The following is a 25,649-nucleotide window of genomic DNA, read 5'->3' as shown; positions in this document are numbered from 1 at the left end:
GTTTTACAGTTAAAGTGTAATTTTAAAAGTATTTGTGTGTTAATTTCAAATCCAAACAGAACAAAATCGTATAGTGCAACGAATAACTCTAACGCAGCATGAAACATAATTTACTTTCAAATGATTACGTTTCACTGTTTTTTAATATGGTTAATTACTCACTGTAATGTAAAATAGTTAGTTCTATTTTGCATATGTAACAATTCCCTTGGAAATAACAATCAGTTTAAATCGTACATCCGCTTCCCAATACGCAAGCGGCAGAACCACAAAGATGCTATAATGAGGATGAATAATGTACCTTGAAACTTAAATTTGCCTAATGGACAACAATTCTAAAATGATACACATTAAGGAAGAGCCAGGTCATTTATAAAAAAAAAATGTTTAGATCTCCCAAACCTTCATTTCATAAAGATATTTTACGTACAAAGATTTTAACATTATTATTTCAGCACAAAAGCTTCAAACATTTTAACCAAATTTTGAAACATATGCAGATCAGGTAAATAACCATCAATGATATCTTAGAAATAACAAAGTCTAGAGCACGGGTGTCAAACTCTAAGCCTGGAGGGCCGCAGTGGCTGCAGGTTTTCTTTCTAACCCTTTTGCTAATCAGTGTCCAGTTTTCACTGCTAATTAACTTCTTTTCCCTCTATTTTAATAGCCCTGTTTTTAAGGATTAAGTCTTCTGTATTATTCTTTTCTTCATTAAATGACAGCCAAACAGAAGTTAGACATGAAATGAGCCAGCAGATGACCATTAAAATTGGGGCTTCAAAACTCCAACCAGTTCCTTCATGTGAGGCTGATTCTTGCTGTTAATTAAACCCGTTATTCAATTCCATGGATTGTTGCCGCTCTCATTCTGCCACAGCAGACATTTTCAAAACTGTTGATATTCTGTTTTTTTTTTTTCTAAGAACTAAGAAAATGTTTTGGTAACCTGAGGGATCAACCTTACTGAGAGCTTCATCTTTATTTTTAGATTTAGTTTGATGGGTACAGGTGAGCTGGTCATGTCCTGCTTGTTTTATGTCTCATTACTGTCCGGCTGCTAATTAAGGAAAAAACAACTAAGGGGTCCGAGTCAAGCTAATTAAAGCTAAGGCTAAAGAAGTTAATTAGCATCAAGAACTGGTCACTAATTAAGAAGATGGTTAGAATGAAAACCTGCAGCCACTGCAGCCCTCCAGGACTGGAGTTCGATACCCCTGGTCTAGAGGATCAAACAAAGTCTACAGGGTCAATAAAACCATAGAGCCTCATGTTTGGCAGTATGGACAAAACTGCAAATGTGCGTGCGCACAAAAAAGATGCATAAACAGTGCATGCCAAGTTCCACACACTTCCCCTTTTACAATCCCAGTGAACGTGAAACGGGAGTTAAAGTTCTAATAATGAATATTCACATCAGGCCGAAATGAAACTGAGGATGGGAGAACCAGTTTTTTTCTTTTTTTTTGATAAATGACCGGGTTATTTCTTAATGTGTATCTTTATAGAATTGCAGCTGGTTTTGTATAAATGTGATTTTTTTTATTAATTGGTTATTCATTTCTAAAATGAGCCACAAGAGGGCGTCTGGCACCTCAAATTGCACGCGTGTCCTTCCTGACGTTTAAACGTTTGTACGTTTTTTGCATGTTTAGTATAATAAAGTATTTATTTTATGTACCGTTCAGCGTGTGAGCACATTGGCATGCAGTCCTCGCATGGAGCGCTACTTGTCTTCAGGGCTTTGTTCTTCATAATGAGTCACAAAAGAATGGCAAAAAATTAAAACTGAAGAGAACTCAGAGGTTGATTCATTGTCTGTTGTCTGTCCGTGACTAGCCATCCATTATGAAGGACTTAAGTTCATGGTGCCAGAGAGGCCGGAGTCAACCCTGGATGGGACGCTAGAGCGCCGCAGCACAAACTGACTCGTTTGGGAATCATTTATGGACCTGAAACAGGAATTGTGACATTTCAGAAGTGTCTGCCTAGGGCTTCACTCTTTCAGTAACTCAGGTGGTGTAGAACGCTGCGCCGCTGCTATTTAATTCTGCCTAAATTAATTGTGTAGCTTGTCTCAGCATGTCGTTCTTAATTGTGATTAACTGGAGTGATAACTTACAGTAAACGAACCGTGAATAACGGTAAATCCACCAGGAGAAGGTTTCCATTATTTTGCTTGGTTTATATCACGCCTCTTATGAACAAATCCAGTAGATCAAGTACGTCCATATCGGATATCATTAGTATGGAACAAGCGGATTGACGGACTGCGTCTCGCTGCCAACTTAAGTGTGCAAAAAAAAAAATTTTTGTTGAGATGCGCGTTTCATATCCCGTCATGCGTATGTGAGTGTACCGGTATGCGGTGTTTGATTATTTAAAGCTGTTGCTTTCTTTCTGTGGAGTTCCGGCCAGGTGAGGTGATCGGGGGTCGCTATGCATGTTCAAATATTAACATTCTGTGCTTAGCGCGTGAAGAATTTTGGGTTAGAAGGCTTCGTGGACAGAACAAGCGTTAATTTCACTAATAAGTATAACCAAACTATTCATCATAAAAATGTAATAATTTTTTATTCATAATAAACTCCTGTAATGCAGAAGTGAAAAGCGGCAAGTACGCTTTAAAGCACTCGAATATATGGTGACAGAAATGAGGCAGCCGGACTCCACTGCCAGTTAAACTTGCTTTCGACTGACTCACAATATGAGATACAATTGATTACATTTTTGTTGGCACAGGTGGGTGAAGTAAGTGACTTTTCCATTTTCACAAAGTGTCAGTAGCAGGATTTGAACCCACGACCTCCAGGACTTAACCGCTACACCACACTGCCTGCCTGCTTCTGAAAGGTGGCAGCGTTCTGGCCAGCGTGTGTTCCTGCATTGCACCCAGTTCTGTGGTGGAAGGCCTCACCCCTCATAGCCACCAAACTGCATTGGTGGAGGTGAGGGAGATAATGGATGGATGAAGGGGGCTACGTTAGTAAAACATTTGTAGGCTCGAGCAAACGTGCATGTTTGCACGTTGTGTTTACTTTAACGTGTCAGTTAACAATAAGACGATCCCAAATGTGGTTTAGGAAGAAGCATTTGAGCAGAATTAAGAGAAACGGTCCAGCGTAATTATTGTTTTGCAAATGGCAGGTTTTTTGTAAAACTGATTTCTATTAACATATTGTTTTTCAACTATGGAGGTAGGTAAGAGCTGTAATCATCTTTGGATGGGATGCAATATCATCAGAGTCCCAGGCTGTGACTATGTTATGCCACCTGAAGCTAAGTATGTTTGGGCTGAGCCAGCACTTGGATTGGGGAGCATCTAGAAAAAGGCTTGGGTTGTTACTTGAAGAGGACAGGCCATTAGGGGGCACTTACCCGGCGGTCTGTGCATGGATCTCAGTGCAGTGACAGAGAACGCTATAGAAAGTTGGAACTGGTGGGTGGGACCACAATGTGTGATGACTGTGGCATTGTGGGTGGAACTCAACCCATATTTAGCCACGCCCCATTCCGCAGGTGCTGTAAAGAGTTGGTGCCATCTTTCAGATGAGACGTAAAGATAAGGTTCTTACTCTCTGTGGTCATAAAAGATCCCTGGGTACCTTTTGGAAAGAGTTGGGGGTGGGGGGGTACCTTGATGTCCTGGCTTAATTGCCCACCACTGTCTGGTCATTCTGGCCCCCTAATCATCCCCTGTATCTATCTGAGTATCTCTCTCACCGCTTTACCATCTAATAGCTAGCTAATGTGTAATGAGCGTATTGGCACAAGGATGGCTGCCGTTGTAACTTCCAGGTTGGATGCCTCACAATGGTGGTGGGTGAAGTGGCTCTCTACCCTCTACATAAAGTGCTCTCAGTCATTAGAAAAGTGCTATAAAAATGTAGTTCATTATTATTATTATTAATTCATTATGACTATTAAGTAGCCATGGTACTTGTTGAAGACAAGTAATAGAATCGTTTGAAAGTATTTGCTCTCTCTTCTTGCCCTACATGTACCTTTAGCACCTTACCTCTGTATTTGTGCGAGTGAACGTCTCTTCACTGGCGCTTGATTATTTTTGAGGCACCTTTTCTTGTCCGTTGTCCAGTTTTATACTTTCCATCTTTGAGGGTCTCTTTACCGGCACTACTGTGTTCTCGTAAAGCCTGCTTCTCGTCTCCGTCTGCTTTTATACTTGAGGTCTTTGAAGGTGATTCTCTTTCTCTTGGCGTGCCTCCTATTCCTTTACTCCTGCTTGTGTGTCTCACTCTCGCACTCCCTCTTTTGAATGTGTCACCAAAGTCAATCTGACCAATCAGATTGCATGGAGGGGCTGAGCACGCAGACCTTAGTGTTTTATTATATACCAGATGTCTCTTTTCTGAGCCCGTCTTTTAGAGTTACGGGAACCAACACTGAATGGGATGCCAGTCAATCACTGGAAGTGGTGTGATTAGGATGTTATCTTAGGGTGGGCATTTGGAAATGTATGTAGGGCCACGAAATGCCAAAATAAGCAAAAACTTTTTTTTTTTATTGGTCGGCAAATAAGTCTTTTGGCTGGCCAGTGCCACCTGTAGCCAAGCCCCAGAAAGCTAGGTACATTCATGTACACATCAGAATCTGGCAGAAAATGGCCATATGGGGACCCCAGCCAATTTGCTATTAGTATGGAAATGTCAGTCAATCATTCTCTAACCCACTATATCCTAACACAAGGTCACAGGGGTCTGATGGAGCCAATCCCAGCCAGCACAAGGCGCAAGGTAGGAACAAACCCCGGTCAGGGCACCAGCCCACCTGAGGACACACACACACACACCAAGCACACGCTAGGGACAATTTAGGATCGCCAATGCACCTAACCTGCATGTCTTTGGACTGTGGGAGGAAACCCACACAGACTCTGGGAGAACATGCAAACTCCACTCAGGGAGTACGGAAATGTGAGGAGAAAAAAAAATCAATCCATTAATTTTCTTATCCGTTCCGAAGTGTGTTCTTACCTGGTGCCCAGTGGATTTGGGTAGACTGCAGACTGGCCTGAACGTACCCGGACAGGCAGAGGGCTGGAACGCAAGCCCAGAAATCCAGTCATTCATTTTCTAACTTGTATATCCAGTTTGATATCATGGCAATCCACTGTCCATCCCAGCATCACTGGGTGCAGAACAGAGGGCGCTGCTTACTGTATATAGGACTACAAAATTATATTCAAAAAATGATTTGAACCTTCATTTCTAAATATAAAACATGAGCATCTGGAAAACCATCTCGGTGGCAATGCTTTTTTTAAATCATTAAGCTGGTTTGAAGTTTGCAGCGTTCTAAAATAACTTAATGGCCCCCATTTTTCATTCCATGTCTCCAAAATCGTGAACTCCGTTGCCTTGTTATCTTGACATTTTATTATGGATTGCTTCTTAGCTGACCAAAATAGAACACGGAACAGAATTTGAGACAATCAGTCCTTCCTAAAATCAATGAAATTAGTCAAGCAAGAGTTGCTGAGGGATTTCAACACTCACATTCACACATAAGATACAGTTTTGTTATCCTGCAACCCAATCTTCAGGATTACGTTACGAAATGGAATGATGGAGATGTGCTTGTGCGTGTGTGTGTATGAATGTGGATACATGTCTATACAGTATACTGTACTATATATGTGCAGTATATGTATGTGAGAGTACAGTATATAGGAGTATATCTATCTATCTATCTATCTCTCTATATATACAGTGGTGTGAAAAACTATTTGCCCCCTTCCTGATTTCTTATTCTTTTGCATGTTTGTCACACAAAATGTTTCTGATCATCAAACACATTTAACCATTAGTCAAATATAACACAAGTAAACACAAAATGCAGTTTTTAAATGATGGTTTTATTATTTAGGAGAAAAAATCCAAACCTACATAGCCCTGTGTGAAAAAGTAATTGCCCCCTTGTTAAAAAATCACCTAACTGTGGTGTATCACACCTGAGTTCAATTTCCGTAGCCCCCAGGCCTGATTACTGCCACACCTGTTTCAATCAAGAAATCACTGAAATAGGAGCTGCCTGACACAGAGAAGTAGACCAAAAGCACCTCAAAAGCTAGACATCATGCCAAGATCCAAAGAAATTCAGGAACAAATGAGAACAGAAGTAATTGAGATCTATCAGTCTGGTAAAGGTTATAAAGCCATTTCTAAAGCTTTGGGACTCCAGCGAACCACAGTGAGAGCCATTATCCACAAATGGCAAAAACATGGAACAGTGGTGAACCTTCCCAGGAGTGGCCGGCCGACCAAAATTACCCCAAGAGCGCAGAGACAACTCATCCGAGAGGTCACAAAAGACCCCAGGACAACGTCTAAAGAACTGCAGGCCTCACTTGCCTCAATTAAGGTCAGTGTTCACGACTCCACCATAAGAAACAGACTGGGCAAAACCGCCTGCATGGCAGATTTCCAAGACGCAAACCACTGTTAAGCAAAAAGAACATTAGGGCTCGTCTCAATTTTGCTAAGAAACATCTCAATGATTGCCAAGACTTTTGGGAAAATACCTTGTGGACTGATGAGACAAAAGTTGAACTTTTGGAAGGCAAATGTCCCGTTACATCTGGCGTAAAAGGAACACAGCATTTCAGAAAAAGAACATCATACCAACAGTAAAATATGGTGGTGGTAGTGTGATGGTCTGGGGTTGTTTTGCTGCTTCAGGACCTGGAAGGCTTGCTGTGATAGATGGAACCATGAATTCTACTGTCTACCAAAAAATCCTGAAGGAGAATGTCCGCCATCTGTTCATCAACTCAAGCTGAAACGATCTTGGGTGCTGCAACAGGACAATGACCCAAAACACACCAGCAAATCCACCTCTGAATGGCTGAAGAAAAACAAAATGAAGACTTTGGAGTGGCCTAGTCAAAGTCCTGACCTGAATCCAATTGAGATGCTATGGCATGACCTTAAAAAGGCGGTTCATGCTAGAAAACCTTCAAATAAAGCTGAATTACAACAATTCTACAAAGATGAGTGGGCCAAAATTCCTCCAGAGCGCTGTAAAAGACTCATTGCAAGTTATCGCAAACGCTTGATTGCAGTTATTGCTGCTAAGGGTGGCCCAACCAGTTATTAGGTTCAGGGGGCAATTACTTTTTCACACAGGGCCATGTAGGTTTGGATTTTTTTTCTCCCTAAATAATAAAACCATCATTTAAAACTGCATTTTGTGTTTACTTGTGTTATATTTGACTAATGGTTAAATGTGTTTGATGATCAGAAACATTTTGTGTGACAAACATGCAAAAGAATAAGAAATCAGGAAGGGGGCAAATAGTTTTTCACACCACTGTATATATATATATGCAGATATTGATATATTTATACCTAGAAATCCACAAAGGGAGCTAATGAATCATTCATCTTTAAGTAGTTTATTACTGCTACGCTTTCAGCCTCTACCAGGTGTCAGCATCAGAGGTAAATGCTTAGACACACAGGAATTAAAGGCAATATATAGCAATTGGGGGGGATTAATAAGATTCGGTTTGGAGAGTGTTGGTCGTAAAGTCTTATTTATTATTTAGATTTTCTTCTTTTTAAACCTGCATATGCTGGGTTCATGTTTAAGGTGTCTGTTTGGCGTTTTTATTGGATAGCCACGATTCCGCCAGCACTCTGGCACTTTTAGAATTATCCCTGAATTTTACTTGCACCGTGTCCCAGTTAAACATGTGTTCAGTTGTACTTGTATGTACGTATATCAGAGTTTGGAAGGGAGTGTTGTGTTGGAGAGTGTGTTTTGGGACTGTGTTGTGCCTGTGGGGTTCACGGGGAACACGTGCCCCACAGGTGAAGAAAAATAAAAGCCTTTTATATGTATATGTGTATATTTATATGTATGTATATGTGTATATACAGGGTGGTCCAGATCTAATTATGCAGATCCAGATCGTCTGGATGACTTTGATTTATGCGGGGACGATTCCAGTTTGGTGCGAAGACGATTCTTCATTAGAACATTAGAACAATCTAGACGAGAACAGGCCATTCAGCCCAACAAAGCTCGTCAGTCCCATCCACAGAAAACATCAAGTCGAGTTTTGAAAGTCCCTAACGTCTTACTGTCTACCACACTACTTGGAAGCTTATTCCAAGTGTCTATCGTTCTTTGTTTAAAGAAACTTCCTAATGTTTGTGCGAAATTTACCCTTAACAAGTTTCCAACTGTGTCCCCGTGTTCTGATTTAACTATTTTTAAAGTCTCAGTCCACTGTATTACCTCCCTTCATAATTTTAAACACTTCAATCATGTCACCTCTTAATCTTCTGTTGCTTAAACTGTAAAGGCTCAGCTCTTTTAATCTTTCCTCATAATTCAACCCCTGTAGCCCTGGAATCAGCCTAGTCGCTCTTCTCTGGACCTTGTCTAGTGCTGCTATGTCCTTTGTGTGTCATCAGTTTGCACACTTCTCGATGGTCCAGGATGTTTCAGGTGATTTTCTATGTAATAAACTTAAGTTATAGTGTAATGAAAATTGCATAATTAGATCTGGACCACCCTATATATATATTATAGGGTGGTCCAGATCTAATTATGCAATTTTTTTAGACTTAGTAAAATATCCAGAGGTGCTTGTCAAAGGTTGTATTGCACTGAACATGTCTTAGAAAAGGAATAAATAGTAAATATTTTTTGTAAATCAACTACACTTTCTGTTAATGTTAACAATCTCTGTCCACTGACATGCTAAAGTGACTTTTTAAACAACTTTACCATCATTAAAGTGCATAATTAAACTGCATAATATTTAAACTAATTAATAATAACAATAAAATAAATAATACTTCAAAATAAATAAATATTACTTCAAGACTTCAAGCCCAGGTGCACAGCCTATTTTTGCAAATATAACAGCCTCTAGATGCCTCCTATAGCCTTTGATGAGTGTCTAGATTCTGGATGGAGGTATTTTTGACCAGTCTTCCATACAATATCTCTCCAGTTCAGTTAAATTTGATGTCTGCTGAGCACTGACAGCCTGCTTCAAATCATCCCGTAGATTTTCAATGATATTCAAGTCAGGGGACAGTGATGGCCATTCCAGAACATTGTACTTCTCCCTCTGCATGAATGCCTTTATAGATTTCGAACTGTGTTTTGGGTCATTGTCTTGTTGGAATATCCAACCCCTGCGTAACTTCAACTTTGTGACTGATGCTTGAACATTATCCTGAAGAATTTGTTGATATGGAGTTGAATTCATCTGACCCTTGACTTTAACAAGGGCCCCAGTCCCTGAACTAACCACACAGCCCCACAGCCTGATGGAACCTCCACCAAATTTGACAGTAGGTAGCAGGTGTTTTTCTTGGAATGCGGTGTTCTTCTTCCGCCATGCAAAGCACTTTTTGTTATGACCAAATAATTCAATTTTTGTCTCATCAGTCCAAGCAATTTGTTCCAAAATCATTCTTGTCTAAATGAGCATTTGCATACAACAAGTGACTCTGTTTGTGGGGTGAGTGCAGAAAGGGCTTCTTTCTCATCACCCTGCCATACAGATGTTCTTTGTGCAAATTGCACTGAATTGTAGAGAGATATACAGATACACCATCTGCAGCAAGATGTTCTTGCAGGTCTTTGGAGGTGATCTGTGAGTTGTCTGTAACCTTCTCACAATCCTGCGCATATGCCGCTCCTTGATTTTTCTTGTCCTGCCAGACCTGCTGGGTTTAACAGCAACTGTGCCTGTGGCCTTCCATTTCCTGATTCCACTCCTTACAGTTGAAACTGACAGTTTAAACCTCTGAGAGAGCTTTTTGTAGCCTTCCCCTAAACCAGGAGACTCAACAATCTTTGTTTTCAGATCTTTTGAGAGTTGCTTTGAGGATCACATGCTGTCACTCTTCAGAGGAGAGTCAAAGGGAAGCACAACTTGCAATTGACCACCTTAAATACCTTTTCTCATGATTGAACACACCTGTCTGTGAAGTTCAAGGCTTAACGAGCTAATTAAACCAATTTGGTGTTGCAAGTAATCAGCATTGAGCAGTGACAGGCATTCAAATCAGCAAAGTTACAAGGGGACCCACATTATTGCACAGCCAGTTTTTCACATTTGATTTAATTTCATACAACTAAATACTGCTTCACTAAAAACCTTTGTTCGGAAAACACCCCAGTACTCCGATGTTCCTAGGAAATGAAAGACATACCACTGTTATCTTTTTTGTTGGAAGGAGAGTAAATTAGTATGCAGGCTGAGAGGGGTTCCTAAACCTTTTCATATTACTGTATGTATGTATATGTGTGTATATATATATATATATATATATATATATATATATATATATATATACTGTGGTGGGTTGGCACCCTGCCTGGGATTGGCTCCTGCCTTGTGTCCTGTGTTGGCTGGGATTGGCTCCAGCAGACCCCCATGACCCTTTGTTTGGATTCAGCGGGTTGGAAAATGGATAGATGGATGTATATATATATGGGGTGGTGGTGGTCAGGTGCCTCCAGTGTGCATTAATTCTCCTTGAATTGTGTCTGGTACTCGACTGGAGTCCACCTGGGGCAAACTGATTTGATCGGACATTGTTCAGAAAGGCACACAGTTGTTTTTTTGAGGTCCCACACTTCACCCAGCATTTCAGGGCCAAAACCAAACCGTGACGTCCAAGGAACTCTCTGTATAACTCTGCAATCAATTTGTGGTCAGTCACAGATCAGGACAAGAAGATAAATACATTTCTAAAGCTTCACATTTTGCCAGGATTATGAAGCGGCCTCAATAATTGTGAAATGGATACGTTTGGTATCACAGGGACTCTTCCTAGACTTGGCCAGCATGCCAAACTGAGTAACCAGACAAGTAGGGCTTTGGTCAGGGAGGTGACCAAAAACCCAATGGTCACTCTAACAGAGCATCTCAGCAGCACTCTGGTAATCAGCTGTTTATGGCAGAGTGGCTACAATTTGTTTGGAGTTTGCCAAATGGCATTGAAAAGACTCTGAGAGCATCAGGAAAACATTTTTGTGGCCTGAGGTGACAAAAATTAAACTCCTTGGGTAGAACTCCCAGTACTATGTCTGGCAAAGACCAAGTACTGTTCATTACCTGCCTGATACCATCCCTCTGATGAAGCATGGTGGAGTCATTGTCATTCTATGGAGGTGCTTCTTGGCAGCAGCTGGTCAAAATTGAGGGATGGATGAATGCAGCCAAATGCAAAATGGTCCCTGAAGAAAACTTTCTCCAGAGTACAAGCAACTTCAGACTGGGATGAAGGTTCACCTCTCAGCATGACAACGACCTGAAACCTACAGCCAAGGCAGCAATGGAGTGACTTTTAGACAAGACTCTGATTATCATTTAGTGACCCGTCTAAAGCCCAGGGATAAACCCCATGTTGGCACCTGAAGATGGCAGTTTACAGATGTTTCCCATTCATTTTAAAGGAGTTTGTGAGGATCTTTCAGGAGGTCTGGGATAAACTGACCAATTCCAGGTGTGCAAAGCTTGTAGAGACTTACTTACAGAAGAAGATTTGATGGGGCTCCTAAGTACTGAATTAAGGGTCTGACTGCTTATATGAATGAGAGATTTCAGTTTTTAATTTTAACAAATCTGTAAATTTTCCACTTTGTTATTATGGGTTATTGAGTATAGATTAATGGGCAAAAATGGCAAATGCATCCATCTAAAGTTAAATCTACAATGCAAGAAGTGTGCAGAGAGTTAAGGGGTCTGAATACTTTCTGAATTCCCCACGGTTTGCATTCCACAGTCAGAAAGGCACTGTGACCCTAAATAATCTGCATTCAATCCCTCTCACCCACTCATTGTGTCCCTGAATATGTCATTTTATCTACTTATAGAAGGACAATGTCAACAAGTGTTTTGTGCAAAACTGGCAGGTGCCTAAGTGAATTTCAAATCGTGCTTTGAAAACTTCACATGACCTGAACATCTGGCACTGCGACTGAGTGAACATCCAGGCCACAATCACATTGTGATGTAATGAAGCCAGCTGAGAATTTCATTCATTAGCTCCATTAGAAGCCCCGTTTAAACACCACAGCGTCTCATGGGGACTCACAGCAATAGCATTAGGACATTGGCCAAGAATAAAAATGTGAAATGTGCAGTCTCAGTAAATCAATAAAAACAAACAAATCTCCAATAATGTTTAGTGCGCTTAAAACGTATGCAACAGGTGACTGCTGCACCGCACGTCTGCAGGACGCCGCTGCGGTCGGTGGTAATAAATCAGCACAGACGAGCGACGAAAGTGTGCGTGTCAGGGACCCCTCAGCCGACAAGTGGCGCGTTTGGAAATCAAGAATCGTTCAGTACATTGAGATACAAATCCTGCTGCTGTGGCAATCCTCAATTATGCAGCGTAATAAGGCCGGTGTTCTGACGATTTGTCCTACTTTGTCGAAGTATCCTGCCGTAGCTTATTGTAAGTCGTAACATTAAACTTATAACGTTATACCATGTCATCATTTAACATGTTGTATTTAGAAGTCGTCTGTCAAATTTATGGAAATGTTAACATTTCTCAATTTATTATATTTGCATCATTTAATGCCCGAAAGAGACACAGCCTGATGCAAAGATTTTTACAAGACGGTCATTACTCGTGCATTGATACAATGGCCTGTACAAGATTAAAAGTCACACATGCAAAATATACAACTTATAAAATGTTGACAATAAATACCTATGCAGTAAACTGTAATAAATGCATTAATTCAATCATGAATAATCCACTGCATCCACTGAACAGTGTCATCTCCAGACAGAGGAGTAGCTTCAGTGACAGACTTTTGTCACTGTCTTGCTCCACTGACAGACTGAGGAGATCGTTCCTCCCCCACACTATGCGACTCTTCAATTCCACCCGGGGGAGTAAATGTTAACATTAATTTTATTTTAATTCTTTTCATTTTTATTATTATTTAATTTAATATTGTTTCTTTGTATCAGTATACTGCTGCTGGATTATGTGAATTTAATTTAATTTAATTAATAAAGTATGTATCTATCTATCTATCTATCTATCTATCTATCTATCTATCTATCTATCTATCTATCTATCTATCTATCTATCTATCTAATGTAGTAAGGCTAAGTTGCGTATATGGTCTGCGCATTAATAATATTAGTGAGTAGATCATTTCGATGGGTAGGATGTTTCGTTAGGACACCGGCGATGAGGACTGTCACACATAAAGGTGACCACCCCAAACCCGGACTTCTGTCGTACTTTTGGAGAATATGGTGCATAGAACACGACAGCAATACACCACCAATAACCATTCGCCTCGCACTTCATTTGCATAAATGTCCTCAACCTTCCGTAGTGCCTCCTGGACTTCTGCTCATTGCCGGGTCGGATGTACACCGCTTATACGAAAGGCAAGCTGCAGAGTTAAGCCTTGGAAAGAACACAATGTGGTGGTTGTGTCCGTTAAAGAGTGCAGGATAAGGCACAGTAAAAGCGGCCAAATTTACAGAATACTTTCGCTAGGCACTTACCTCAGAATCGCGACGATCTGACGCGGGGGCGTCGCTATCTTAAACTCTTATTAGAGACGCCACAACCCCCCATAATCCCGTTACTTCGACATATGCGTTAAATGGAAAAGCGTGCCCCCCGTGGAGTTTTCACGCAAAGATGGGGGTGCCCGTGGAGTCTGTTATATTCAGGTATTCGAGTTTTAGCGCAATCACCTATGCATGTCAGAACGCAGAACGCGAGGAAGAAGGGGCTGGAAGCCTAATTCCACTGGGCGGGTTGCGGGGGGCGTCGGGGCTCTGAAAGATTTGAGTCTGGATGCCTGAGATCAGTGGTTCAGGGACTAAAGCCCCCGAAAGACAACCCATCACCCCAGAAGCCAAATATTGTGTATCCTATCCAGGATCCGTGCCTTATTTGCGCTCCATGGGCGACGGGTGGTTTCTTGCCCCAAAAGACAAATAGATTGCATTAAGCCACAATAGAAAATGGGTGATGGATATGAGCGTCTATTTTAAATACATAAATAAATAAATGAACCCGCCTTGATCCAACACCGGGTCGAAGCACCACAGCCGCATCGGCTGGGCAGGAGACCAGTTCATCACGCCCAGCCCTCGTCCACACACACAGATACTGACCGCCACTGCACCTGCAAATCTTTGTTGTGCCCTGAAGAAAAGCGCAGCAGACATGTGGAGTACGAAGAAACTATTTCCGTTACATGGCAAATAATTCTGACTGTCGCCGCCGGAAGGACCCACCGACCTTAAGCCCGACCATATTCATTGCGTCAAGCAGTTGTCTTCAGAGCACCAATGCGCTATTATAATATCATAGTTTTGTTTCATTAGTTCGTTTAATATTGTAAGAATTGATCACTGGTAAGTTTGTCAATCGGTGATAAGGCACATTATAAATGAACGCCGATGGGTGGTCAGCGCCGCCGAATCGAAGCAGTTTTGCTGTCCAGTCAGAAGACCATCTCTGTGCAGTGTGCTCGATCTTCAAAAGTTTGCTCCTGACTCGAGTATGCCATGTTTATTAGCACGCCTTCATAACCCTCGGCGTGTCCCTGAGCTCGCAGATGGAGTGGCATCCTGTCCCCGGCTGGTTGCACCCTGGCATCCGATGGTTGCGTAGCCTGCGGCCCCTCTGTAACCTGAAGCGGATACAGCGGATTCAAAAGGTGGGCGGACGCCTGCTGATTCCCATCATCCTAGTTTCCAAAGAGTTAACGAGTCCGACTGTTCTCATCATCGCTTGTGTTATTTGCCTCGTATTCTGTGAATGACAGAGAGGTAGATGCAGAGGTGGAGCGTAAGAAGGGAGGGGGAGCGCGCGCACCGAGGCAGCCTGACAGTAATCGCAGGCATCTGCGCCGCGTTCTTGCTGGAGACAGACTGAGACCGCACAAGAGCGCATCTGAAAGACGAAATAAAACAACCAAAAAGACAAGGGAGAAAGGTGGACAAAAGAGGAGAAAAAGAAGACCCTGGTAGGCGAATGCGAAAAGACTGGATCGCGACTGCCGTTTCATTCGCATAAACGAGAGCGAAAGTAAAAAGAAGAAGAAGATGCCTCGAAAACTCTCGCTAGGATGCAAAGGAAGGCGCAGACTCGCGGACTAACACGAGCTTCGGCTGACATGGAAAGCGCTTGGCATTTCTTGCTGGGTTTGAAGAGATGAAAGTTTACTAGTGCGGAGAAATAAACGAGGTAATCATAACACGACTTTCAATACATTGTGCTGCTGAAACCTTCCTAAGGTGTGTGCTTTATTTTAATCGTATTTACAAGTGTGTGAAGGCTCATCGAGTACACTGAATTGACTATATGTACCGATTTTCCCGTCTATCAATTTTCTTTTTTTTTTTTTTTTACTAACAAATGATTACAGAAAACCGTAATAATAATTGTGCACAGGGTGGTGCCTTCCTGGACGGGACGCCAGTCCATTGTAAAACGGCAGCAAAAAATATGGAAATTTCCTTATAGGCTCCAAATCCACACTATTAAAACATGGTAGGGGTAGTATCTTAATTGGTTGTTGTCCGATACCACTTTGTATACCAGGTTAAAAGTTGAACTGTTATCCTTGACAGTTCTCCTCATCAATCACACGTTAATTCTGTAGTTCAGTTTTTTTTAACTATCATCGTCGCGACATTTTTCGATTACGTTCCTCTTTCTCTTAGGCTTCGACCGAAATTTTCTCACATGCATCCAGTACTTCAAGATTTGATTACTACAATGCCCTTTTTTTATCTTATTCTTAGCAAGCCACTGAAAGAAGCTTCAGTTGATTCAGAACATACTCGGCCGTTTACTTACTTACTTACTTACTTACTTACACTAAGGCCCGATCACGTGCCTGTCACCTGTCCTCTCCAGCCTTCATTGGCTGCCACTTAACTATCACATTCTTTACAGGATTCTCTTACTCACACACAAAATCCAACACAGCTTTGGCCCCGGTCCGCTTGTTGGCTTTTCTGGTGTACTCGTTGTCCCTTCTTTCTGATTTTCCACGATGGGAGGGCGAGCTTTTAGCTGTGCGGCCCCCCAAGCATTGGAATTCACGTCCTTGATAGAGTAGGTCTTCAGACACAAGAACTGAAAACTTAACTTTTTAAACTTGCATTTTCTGTGTGTTAGACATTACTTTGTGATTTCACGTCTGTTTTGTGTTATTTAATAGTGTTTAGAGTTGTTTTTTTTTCTTTGCACTGTGATATTGAGTGTTTTGAAAGACGTAAATAATAATAATAATAATAATAATAATAATAATAATAATAATAATATCACGGTGGAGCAGTGGGTAGCGCTGTTTCCTCGCAGTTAGGAGACCTGGCTTCGCTTCCCGGATCCTCCCTGCGTGGAGTTTGCATGTTCTCCCCGTGTCTTGACCCTGTGTTCGGCCTCTGCGGGTTGGAAAATGGATGGATGGATGGATAATAATATCATCATCATCTTTGCCCCCCTGTCAGCGCACGCGAATTCATTTCTTAGCGCACGCGAAGTCATTATTATTATTATTATTATTATTATTGGGGCGGCACGGTGGCGCTGCTGCCTCACAGTTAGGAGACCCGGGTTCGCTTCCCGGGTCCTCCCTGCGTGGAGTTTGCATGTTCTCCCCGTGTCTGTGTGGGTTTCCTCCGGCGCTCCGGTTTCCTCCCACAATCCAAAGACATGCAGGTTAGGTGGATTGGCGATTCTAAATTGGCCCTATTGTGTGCTGGGTGTGTTTGTGTGTGTCCTGCGGTGGGTTGGCACCCTGCCTAGGATTGGTTCCTGCCTTGTGCCCTGTGTTGGCTGGGATTGGCTCCAGCAGACCCCCGTGACCCTGTATTCGGATTCAGCGGGTTAGAAAATGGATGGATGGATTATTATTATTATTATTAATTCACGCATACAGTTCCAAACTCTTATACTGCTCCAGTTCTGGATCACTCCGCCTTACCGGCAACGCGCGAACGCAATTAGATTTACATAGTGGTGGAGCGTTAAAAGTTTGCTAGAAATATAACGACTATGAGAAAGAAGGGCTAAAATGGCTATGACGGAGTTAAAGACGCCGGGATCCACTGTGGAAAAGGAATCGCGCTACTATCTATATTTAGAGAATTGTTGATTATTATGTAGGCAATATCGGATTTACCAAATCATTCCGAACTATTCATTTTTAGAAATGGTTTGCCGTGAAGTTGGCACCATACCCTGGCAGGCAGGGTATCTGAAACAGCAGTTCTCTTGATTTAGCGCTCCGTCAATGAAGCCTGCATTCTCCTAACCCCACATTATCGGGTTATTATTCTAGGGAGCATTGACAATTTCTTAGATAATATTCTCGAGAAAACGAAATGTTACCTTTGCTACTGTCGAGCTGGCCAACCAGTGACAACCACTGACAAGAACAACGTTGGCGACTGATGACACCTCCAGTGATGCGAACACCAAAGTAAAGCGCCTTTGCATCGCGTATTTCTGCTGGCGGTGTCATCGTGTTGGGTGATTTGTTGCAAGTCTGCTTTGTCTCAAACTCTGTTAACGTAGGCCTATTTTCAGTACCGAAATCCGATCTTATTATTTTGGGGCAAAAACCCCAAGCCCCGCGTTCAATAACACCACCAAATGAAGTAAGCGGCAAAAACTTCAGTTTTACACTTAGTGAAGTTCATTTGCGTTCGGACGATAACGGCGTGAGAGGCCATAGACGCCAAAGGGTGCGTGTGAGTTTATCACAGCTGTCGATGTGACAATCCAAATGTAATTTGGTCGCCTTTTTCGGAGTCTCCCTGCGTCTTCTTTCAAGAATTCTCTCCGCGTCCAAAGATGATGGTACTTTATAGACAAGATCTGTGGTGACCAGCAATCGTGTTATCATATGCTAAACGTTACGCCACACGAAACGCGTCGTTTTCCTGTGATCTCTAAAAAATAGTCGAGAAAAGAATACAAGGATGACATTACACGATCTCCCTCGGTTTCCGTATCAACATTCCATAGCTAACAATGCGAATATTAATTGTGAGTTCATCCCACAGTTTTAACATTGGACTTTTTTTTTATTTATGTATGTATTTTTTATTTGGTAGAATATCCTGGTGTTTCGAACTTTGAATTTGTTCCGCTTTGTTCGAGGGGTTTCTGTACTGATTTTGACACCCAGTGCGATAAAATGGGTGCCGCCACTGCCTAAATCGCCCAGAACAAGTGGTGCCGAGTGAAGTAAATGTGCGCATTCATAATCATCTTTGGGATATCGAGGTGTTTGCAGTTGTTAACTCTCACACGGGTTCGAGATGCCTGCGGTCTGATCGTTCTCTCGGTGCTCGTTTGTTTGGTTTTTTTTTTTCCGACGTCCAACAGCAAGCCGAGAACGTGAAGTGGGAGAAGCGAGTTGATCGTTCGAGTGGCTGCTAGCAAACAGATGAAGAGAGTCAGAGTGCGTCGGCCACGTGGCGGCTAGCGGCTTTGTTATTCTAACAAAAGGCTGAAATCACGTGCTCGAATCCCAGTTCAGCCTGTCATCAATGAACTGGTCCGCCCTGTTCAAATTCGAGAGCGTGGGCTGCCACTTCCACTAAGTGGGCTCCATCTGTGGCTATGGCTTCTTAGCTGGTGTCTGATGAACGCGCTACACTCTTCGAGATTGTTTCAAAATAAACTTGTCGACGGGACATCAGAGAGATTCGAGTTAGAAACCGTTATTTGAAAGTGAAGAAGACTCATTTTTTTTTAATCGATTGAAGACAGTTGTGGAACAAATAGCAAGACACCCCAAGAATGATTTGGATGAATGATTTGATATGACATATAGTAGCATTGCAGATGTTAATTAAATATCAGTACAATAATAAATCAACATTAACAGTTCTTCATAGCTGCATTCTCAAATTCTACCTCGATTTGTGGAGAGTTAATAAGGAGTGACCAGCTGGTGCCAGCATGCCCCCGTGCCACCTGCTCTGAGATTCCCTGTTTCCCTTACAATGTGCAACACCGGTCAGGGCGGCTGTGCTCTCTTACATACGGCTCCATGTTCTTTAGGATTCAGTCTGTAATGATGGCCAAGTTCTGGGGACACAAGGTCCTTCTTTCAAAGTGTAGCCTTTGTCTTTTACTTTGTTGTTTGCCAGGCACTCTTAAAATTTATCGCATCAAAGCGATGCTACAGGGGAAACATTTTTTGTCCCCAAAATAGCCATTCCAAAAAGGACCTTTGTTTATTTAGCTATGTAAGAGTTGCCATATAAATAACCACAAATGGACGGTAACAGACTTGTTTAATACCAGTGGCGTTTAAGTCAGGGCTGTGGAGTCGGTAGATAAATCCTTCGACTTCAACTCCTTAGTTTCTGGTACTTCTAACTCCGACTCCCCAACTCCTCTGTATTTAATATGCTAATTAAAGGAAGGCAACATACACGTCATTTAACCACAGAACTACTGGCTACGAATCTGACTCTCTGCCGTATTGGCCAGTTTAAACAAAAGACAAGAATCCCTGAGCACACATCAGGCCATAGCACACACCTACATCATTACACTTGTTTACACTCAAATTAACTTTTTAAACACATTATACCTGAAATAAAATGAAAACACTTTTTGTAATGTACCATAATCCAGATTACAATACGTATGTGAATGTCAGGTTGTACAATAGCTCAGATGAACTTCACACTAGTAGTAACACAACTATGTATTGGGCTTTATTCTTACATCAGATAAGTACTTAATTAGGACTATTGTTTGTGAAATGGGACATTTGAACTTGCTGTATTTTTTTTTCATTACAATTTAAATTTATTAGGAGTCAGAGTTGGTACATTTTTGCCGACTCCAGGTACCCCAAATTGTCTCCAACTCCGAAGTCACAGCCCTGGTTTTAGTGGACTCTTTCTGCAGCATACAGCAGGTCAGCCTACGTTCAGGGGCTCTTGGTCTCTCTCAGTACCTTGCTGCCCACTACACCTTAAAAGATTTCTGTTTTGTTCACATATCAATGAACATTTTCAAAGCCCAAAGAAGTAATTTCATGTGCAAAGAACCCTTTGTGGAATGAAAAGGTTCTTTGTCAAACAATCGTCCACACAACCCAGTAGAAGTGCCATTAAAGAACGGGTATTTTTAAGAGTGCTGCCATGTGCAGAGATCTTGGAGGAACTCTCTCAGCCCCACATTTCCCAGTTAGAGTCTTTTAGGTGCTTCTGCCCCATTTAGACTTCATGCCTTAAACTGTCACATTCTTTAATAAGTTAATAATCTTTAAAAAATGATTTAAGGAATCCACCCAATTCAATTTCAGAATTCTGGAAATGTCAGGCACAAGGCAGAAACAAACCTCGGACAGAAGGCAGGGCACACACGGGCACACTCCCATCTTAGAATCACTGGCAATTTAGTGATTCATAAGGGGAATTCCCAGTTCAAAAAAACAAAGTATTTAGAAAGGAACAAGTTTTACATGTGTAGGGTGCCAGTTACACACACACACCAAACACATAATGGCTGATTTAACATCACCTTAACCAGTATGACTTTGGAGAGTGAGAGGAAACCCACGCAGACATGGGGAGAACATGCAAACTCCACGTTGGGTGCCAACCCTTACTACTGTGAGAGAGCAGCGCTGCCACTGTGCCGCCTCATTGCTGTTATGATTGAATGAATCCATCTTTCCGTTGGTTGTCCTCATCCCCTTTTCCTTCAACTTTTCCAAGCTTTACATTTTTTTTGTCCTAGGGAATGAGATCTTCTCATAATATGTTTCAAATGTACAAAAGCTCCAATCTGTATATCGATGCGTCAAGGGAAAGTTCAGACTTGATTTGATCAAGTATCTATTTATTTGGTTTCTGGGCTGTCCATGGCATTCTGAAAAGTCCCCGCCAACACCACAGGATCTGCGCTGGTATCCAGAAGGTTACCGATTCAAATCCCTCTTACTGCTAAAAAAGATCCCACTCTGCTGGGCCTTTGAGCAAGGCCCTTAACCTGCATTTGGTCCAGGGGTGCTATACAATGGCTGACCCTACACTCTGACCCCAAGGGGTATGCGAAGACTAACAAATTCCTAATACAAGAAATTTAAGGCAAAATAAAGAACAAAACAGTTCAAAGGCAGCCTAGCCTTCTTCTTCAAAGCCCAGTTTACACAGCTGTACAATGTCACACAATGAATAAACAAATAATCATCACCAGAACAAGCCTGGTCATTGTTTTCATAGCTGAGGATCTTCCCAAGGGTTTTCAGGACAGCTCTTCCTAGAGACAGCCTGATGAACATGCTGGATGATCTTTAGGTGTTGTGTCTATTACTGACTCAAAATGCAAGGATGAGGATTTAGTTATTCATCTTATACATCAATCGCCTTAAAAATGAACAGTCCCTGCACCAATATGTCCAGCTTTCTGTGACTTGAGAGAAATTTTCAAACACTCTTTTTGGTCATTTTGTAAGATGGTGCAAGTTTGTAACCTCAGAATTTGCTTATGTAGTATAAATCAAGAGCAAAATCACAAAAGTCGTATTTTAACATTATTTTTCAACAAAAATACAAAAAAATGTGGACATTGCTGACATGCTCAGTAGAGTCAGTGTGGTCCGCCTTATGCTTTACAGATGTACAGTTTAGCCACTAGGGGGCCACCCTACCTGCTTGTCTTTGGCTGCAGTGCTGAACATCAATGGCTTCAGACACCAGAAATTCAGCCGTCAGCAGGGATTTGATTCTTCTTTTTTATACAGGGCTCGCTAGTCAGAGTTCACCCCACAGTACTGGCAGCCAATTTACAATTACCAAGTCAAGTTCATTTTTATTGTGAAATGTGTACATTACAAAGACATTCATACTTGTATGTCACCCTGGGAATAGTGACAGTAGTATATTACAACCAGCAGGCACTGACTCTACGCTGTATTTTTATTTACTAGTCGTAATAGCGCACCCTGCCATCTGTGGAAAGAAGGCTGTAATACTGGATGTGTGCGTGCAAAAGAACAATGAGAAAATGGATGAATAACTTGCATGCTTACAAGTCCCATGTGTACCCAGCAGCCTGTGGGATGCTTAACAGCTAGTGGTGTATATACTTGTCTGCTTATGCAGCTCCTAATTGAATTACATAACATATTTCAGCAGAAAATACTTCCTTACAAATGATATTTTGAGTAAACACTCTGTCTTCTGTAGGATTTTAATTGATTAATAATGAATAAGATGCCCACCCAGAAGGACGCCATAATGATTTGGAAATGAATTAGCAGTTTTACCTTCAGCAATACCAGTAATTAAGTAATTCGGTAAGGCTTCTACTTTATTTACCTTAACTTTCTCTGTTGTAGGATGCGGGTCTCCGGCCTTTAGACTTACTGAAGTATCAAGGCAACTGAAGCACACTCGTTTTAATGAACAGAGTAATACAATTTACTCAAGGATTATAGAAGTATGATAAATGCATATATACTGCTCAAAAAAATTAAAGGAACACTTTTTAATCAGAGTATAGCATCAAGTCAATGAAACTTCTGAGATGTTGATCTGGTCAGTTTAGTAGCAGAGGGGGTTGTTAATCAGTTTCAGCTGCTTTGGTGTTCATTAAATTAACGACAGGTACACTAGAGGGGCAACAATGAGATGACCCCCAAAACAGGAATGAATGGTTTAACAGGTGGAGGCCACTGATGTTTTTCCCTCCTCATCTGTTCTTTCACTAGTTTTGCATTTGTCTATGGTCAGTGTTACTACTGGTAGCATGAGAAGATACCTGGACCCTACGAGGTTGCACAGGTAGTTCATCTTCTCCAGGATGGCACATCAATACGTGTCATTGCCAGAAGGTTTGCTGTGTCTCGCAGCGCAATCTCAAGGACATTGAGGAGATTCCAGTAGACAGGCAGTTACTCTAGGAGAGCTGGACAGGGCCATTGAAGGTCCTTAATCCATATGCAGGACTGTCCGGTATCTGCTCCTTTGGGCAACGAGGAACAGGATGAGAACTGCCAGAGCCCTACAAAATGACCTCCAGCAGGCCACTGGTGTGAATGTCTCTGACCAAACAATCAGAAACAGAGTTCATGAGGGTGGTATGAGGGCCTGACATCCTCTAGTGGGCCCTGTGCTCACTGCCCAGCACTGAGGAGCTTGATTGGCATTTGTCATAGAATACCAGAAATGGCAGGTCAATCACTGGCGGGTGCTCTGTACTTTTCACAGATGCAGAGCAGGTTCACCCTGAGCACATATGACAGACGTAAAAGGGTCTGGAGAAACCTTGGAGAACGTTATGCTGTCTGTAACATCATTCAGTATGACCTGTTTGGTGGTGGGTCAGTGATGGTCTGGGGAGGCATATCCATGGAGGGACACACAGAGCTCTTCAGGCTAGACAACGGCACATTGACTGCTTTTAGGTATCAGGATGAAATCCTTGGACGCAATGTCAGACCCATTGCTGACGAGTGATAGAGATGAAGGAAATGGCCCACATGGTAGCACACAGAAATGTACTACAAAAATGAATGCAGCAATATGGTTAGAAACACACACACCCACACCCCTCTGAATCAGCTTTAAAATCTGTGTTCTTTAAGTAGGCTGTTCAAATTGCCTTTCTGATGTGTCCATATTCAGACTTACCAGCTTCTCAGGCCTATGATGGTGGTTGGTGTCACAATTGCCTAAGAGGAATATGAACTATCATATCAAAAAGCAGCTATAACAAGATTAATCCATTTTTGTCAGATTTTTTACAGATTTTTTAATAATCTGTACTATCACATTAGATATTGTAAAAAAAGAATCAAGTCAGAGTAGAGCATTGCAGAGAAGTATTCTGTGACCAATAGTTTTCATCCAGTGTCTCTAATAATGGGCATATTCACAACATGCTTACAAACCAATTAGCGCATAATAAAGGATACACTGATCAACCACAGCATTAAAACCACTGGGAGGCAAAGTGAATAATACAATACCGTGTCAAGAGGTGGGATACATTAGGCAGCAAAAGACCAGTTAGTCTTTGAAGGTGGTGTGGTGGAAAACGGAGAAATGGGCAAACTTAAGGATCTAAGCGACTTTCACAAAGGCCAAATTGTGTTGGCTTCACAACTGGGTCAGAGCAACTCCAAAACAGCAGATCATGTGGGTTGTTCCTGGTATGCAGTGGTTAGTATCTACCAAAAGTGGTCCAAGGAAGGACAACCGGTGAACCAGAGACAGACTCCTGGGTACCCAAGGCTCATTGATGTGCCTGGGGAGCAAAGGCTATCAAGTCTGGTCCGATTTCAAAGAAGAGCTACTGAAACACAAGTTGCTGAAAAACATAATGCTGGCCATGAGATAAAGATGTCAGGACACACAGTGCATTGCAAAGTACCCATGCCGACCCCATCCACTGCTAATAGTGTCTAGAAAAAGGATGTAAGTGACAGAACTTGACCATGGAGCCTTACCTGGGGAAGAGAAGGTAGCAGGATGCACTCTCAGAAGAAGCTAAGCTGGCAGTGCAATGTTCCGTTAGCAAAGCTTGGGTCCTGCCATTCATGAGGATGTTAATCCACCTACCTAATGATTGTTGTAGACCACATACACCCCTTCATGGTAATGGTATTCCTTGATGGCAGTTGGCCTTTTTCAGCAGAATAATGCACCCAGCCACACTGAGAAAAATGTTCAGGATTGTTTCGAGGGACATGACAGAGTATTTATTTTTGTTATTATTGTACGTATTTATTGCTTGTGGCCTATCTATCGTAATGGCTGTAACATATGTGATATCGGAGACACTCGATATCTTTAAAATAATATTTAGGTTTTACTGTATATAAACAGTGTGTTTATATACGTAATTTCAATGAATCTTACCTAATATCTAAGAGAATACAAAAGGTTAAGGCTATATAACTGTGCGGGGAATATTTATAAACAGTGTGGGAGAGTTTATAAGGGCTTAAAATATATAAAAATAACCATACAAACATATGGTTTCTACTTCGTGGATTTTCACCTATCGCGGGGGGGTCTGGAACGCAACCCCCATGATCAAGGAGGGATTACTGTATATAGAAAATACTAAGCCAAAAGTGCAACGAATTTATGTGATGTTTTTATGTCACGTTTTTTGTCATACTTTAAATCGGGCTAATTTTAAAACCTACACATTGTGACAGATGTTCAGGGACCTTGACCCACTGGGATGCCGGAAGACGGAAAGAACCAGGAAAAGAGCAGGATTTTCCCTGGACCAAAAGGTGGCAACCTCCCGGGATTATATAGGAGCCACAGATCTGGGAACCTCAACCCTATGGAGAGACGTGGCCACCTCCAGGGAGTACCTGGACAGCTCTGGAACTGTGGTCCGCAGCACTTCCGCCACACCTGCCGGATGTTAATCAGGGAGCACCTGGAGCACTTTCTAGGTGCTGTATAAAAGAGGCCGCCTCACTCCACTCGGGACAAAGCGAGTGGACAGAGCTTGGAAGGGAAGAGTGGAGGCGACAGAGAGAGAGAAAAGGAAAGAAGTCTGAAGGACTGATTGATGGTGACTGATGCACTGTTTTCATGTGTGGTGCAATAAATGGATGTGTTAAGGACATTCTGTGTCTGCCTGTTTGCATCC

At 42.0% G+C, this 25,649-nt stretch overlaps 1 protein-coding gene across 4 annotated transcripts in view; it reads left to right on the top strand.

The window, feature by feature from the left end:
• Window positions 1-13,108: 13,108 nt before the first annotated feature.
• The window catches only part of LOC120540355 (kelch domain-containing protein 8B-like), a 472,238-nt gene continuing 459,697 nt past the window's right edge, over window positions 13,109-25,649 (top strand). For 2 of the 4 annotated variants that reach the window (XM_039771038.1, XM_039771039.1), the window contains exon 1: window positions 13,111-15,233. The gene's annotated coding sequence lies outside the window, so the exon portion shown is untranslated. Of the gene's footprint in view, window positions 15,284-25,649 lie in introns of all 4 variants that reach the window. The other 2 variants (XM_039771041.1, XM_039771040.1) reach the window with 2 other exon arrangements.

The sequence above is a fragment of the Polypterus senegalus genome, chromosome 12 (genome assembly GCF_016835505.1).
Source record: "Polypterus senegalus isolate Bchr_013 chromosome 12, ASM1683550v1, whole genome shotgun sequence".
NCBI classification, from domain to species: Eukaryota; Metazoa; Chordata; class Cladistia; order Polypteriformes; family Polypteridae; genus Polypterus; species Polypterus senegalus.
Note: the sequence above shows the minus strand (reverse complement) of the source record. Positions and strands in the feature narration are given on the sequence as shown.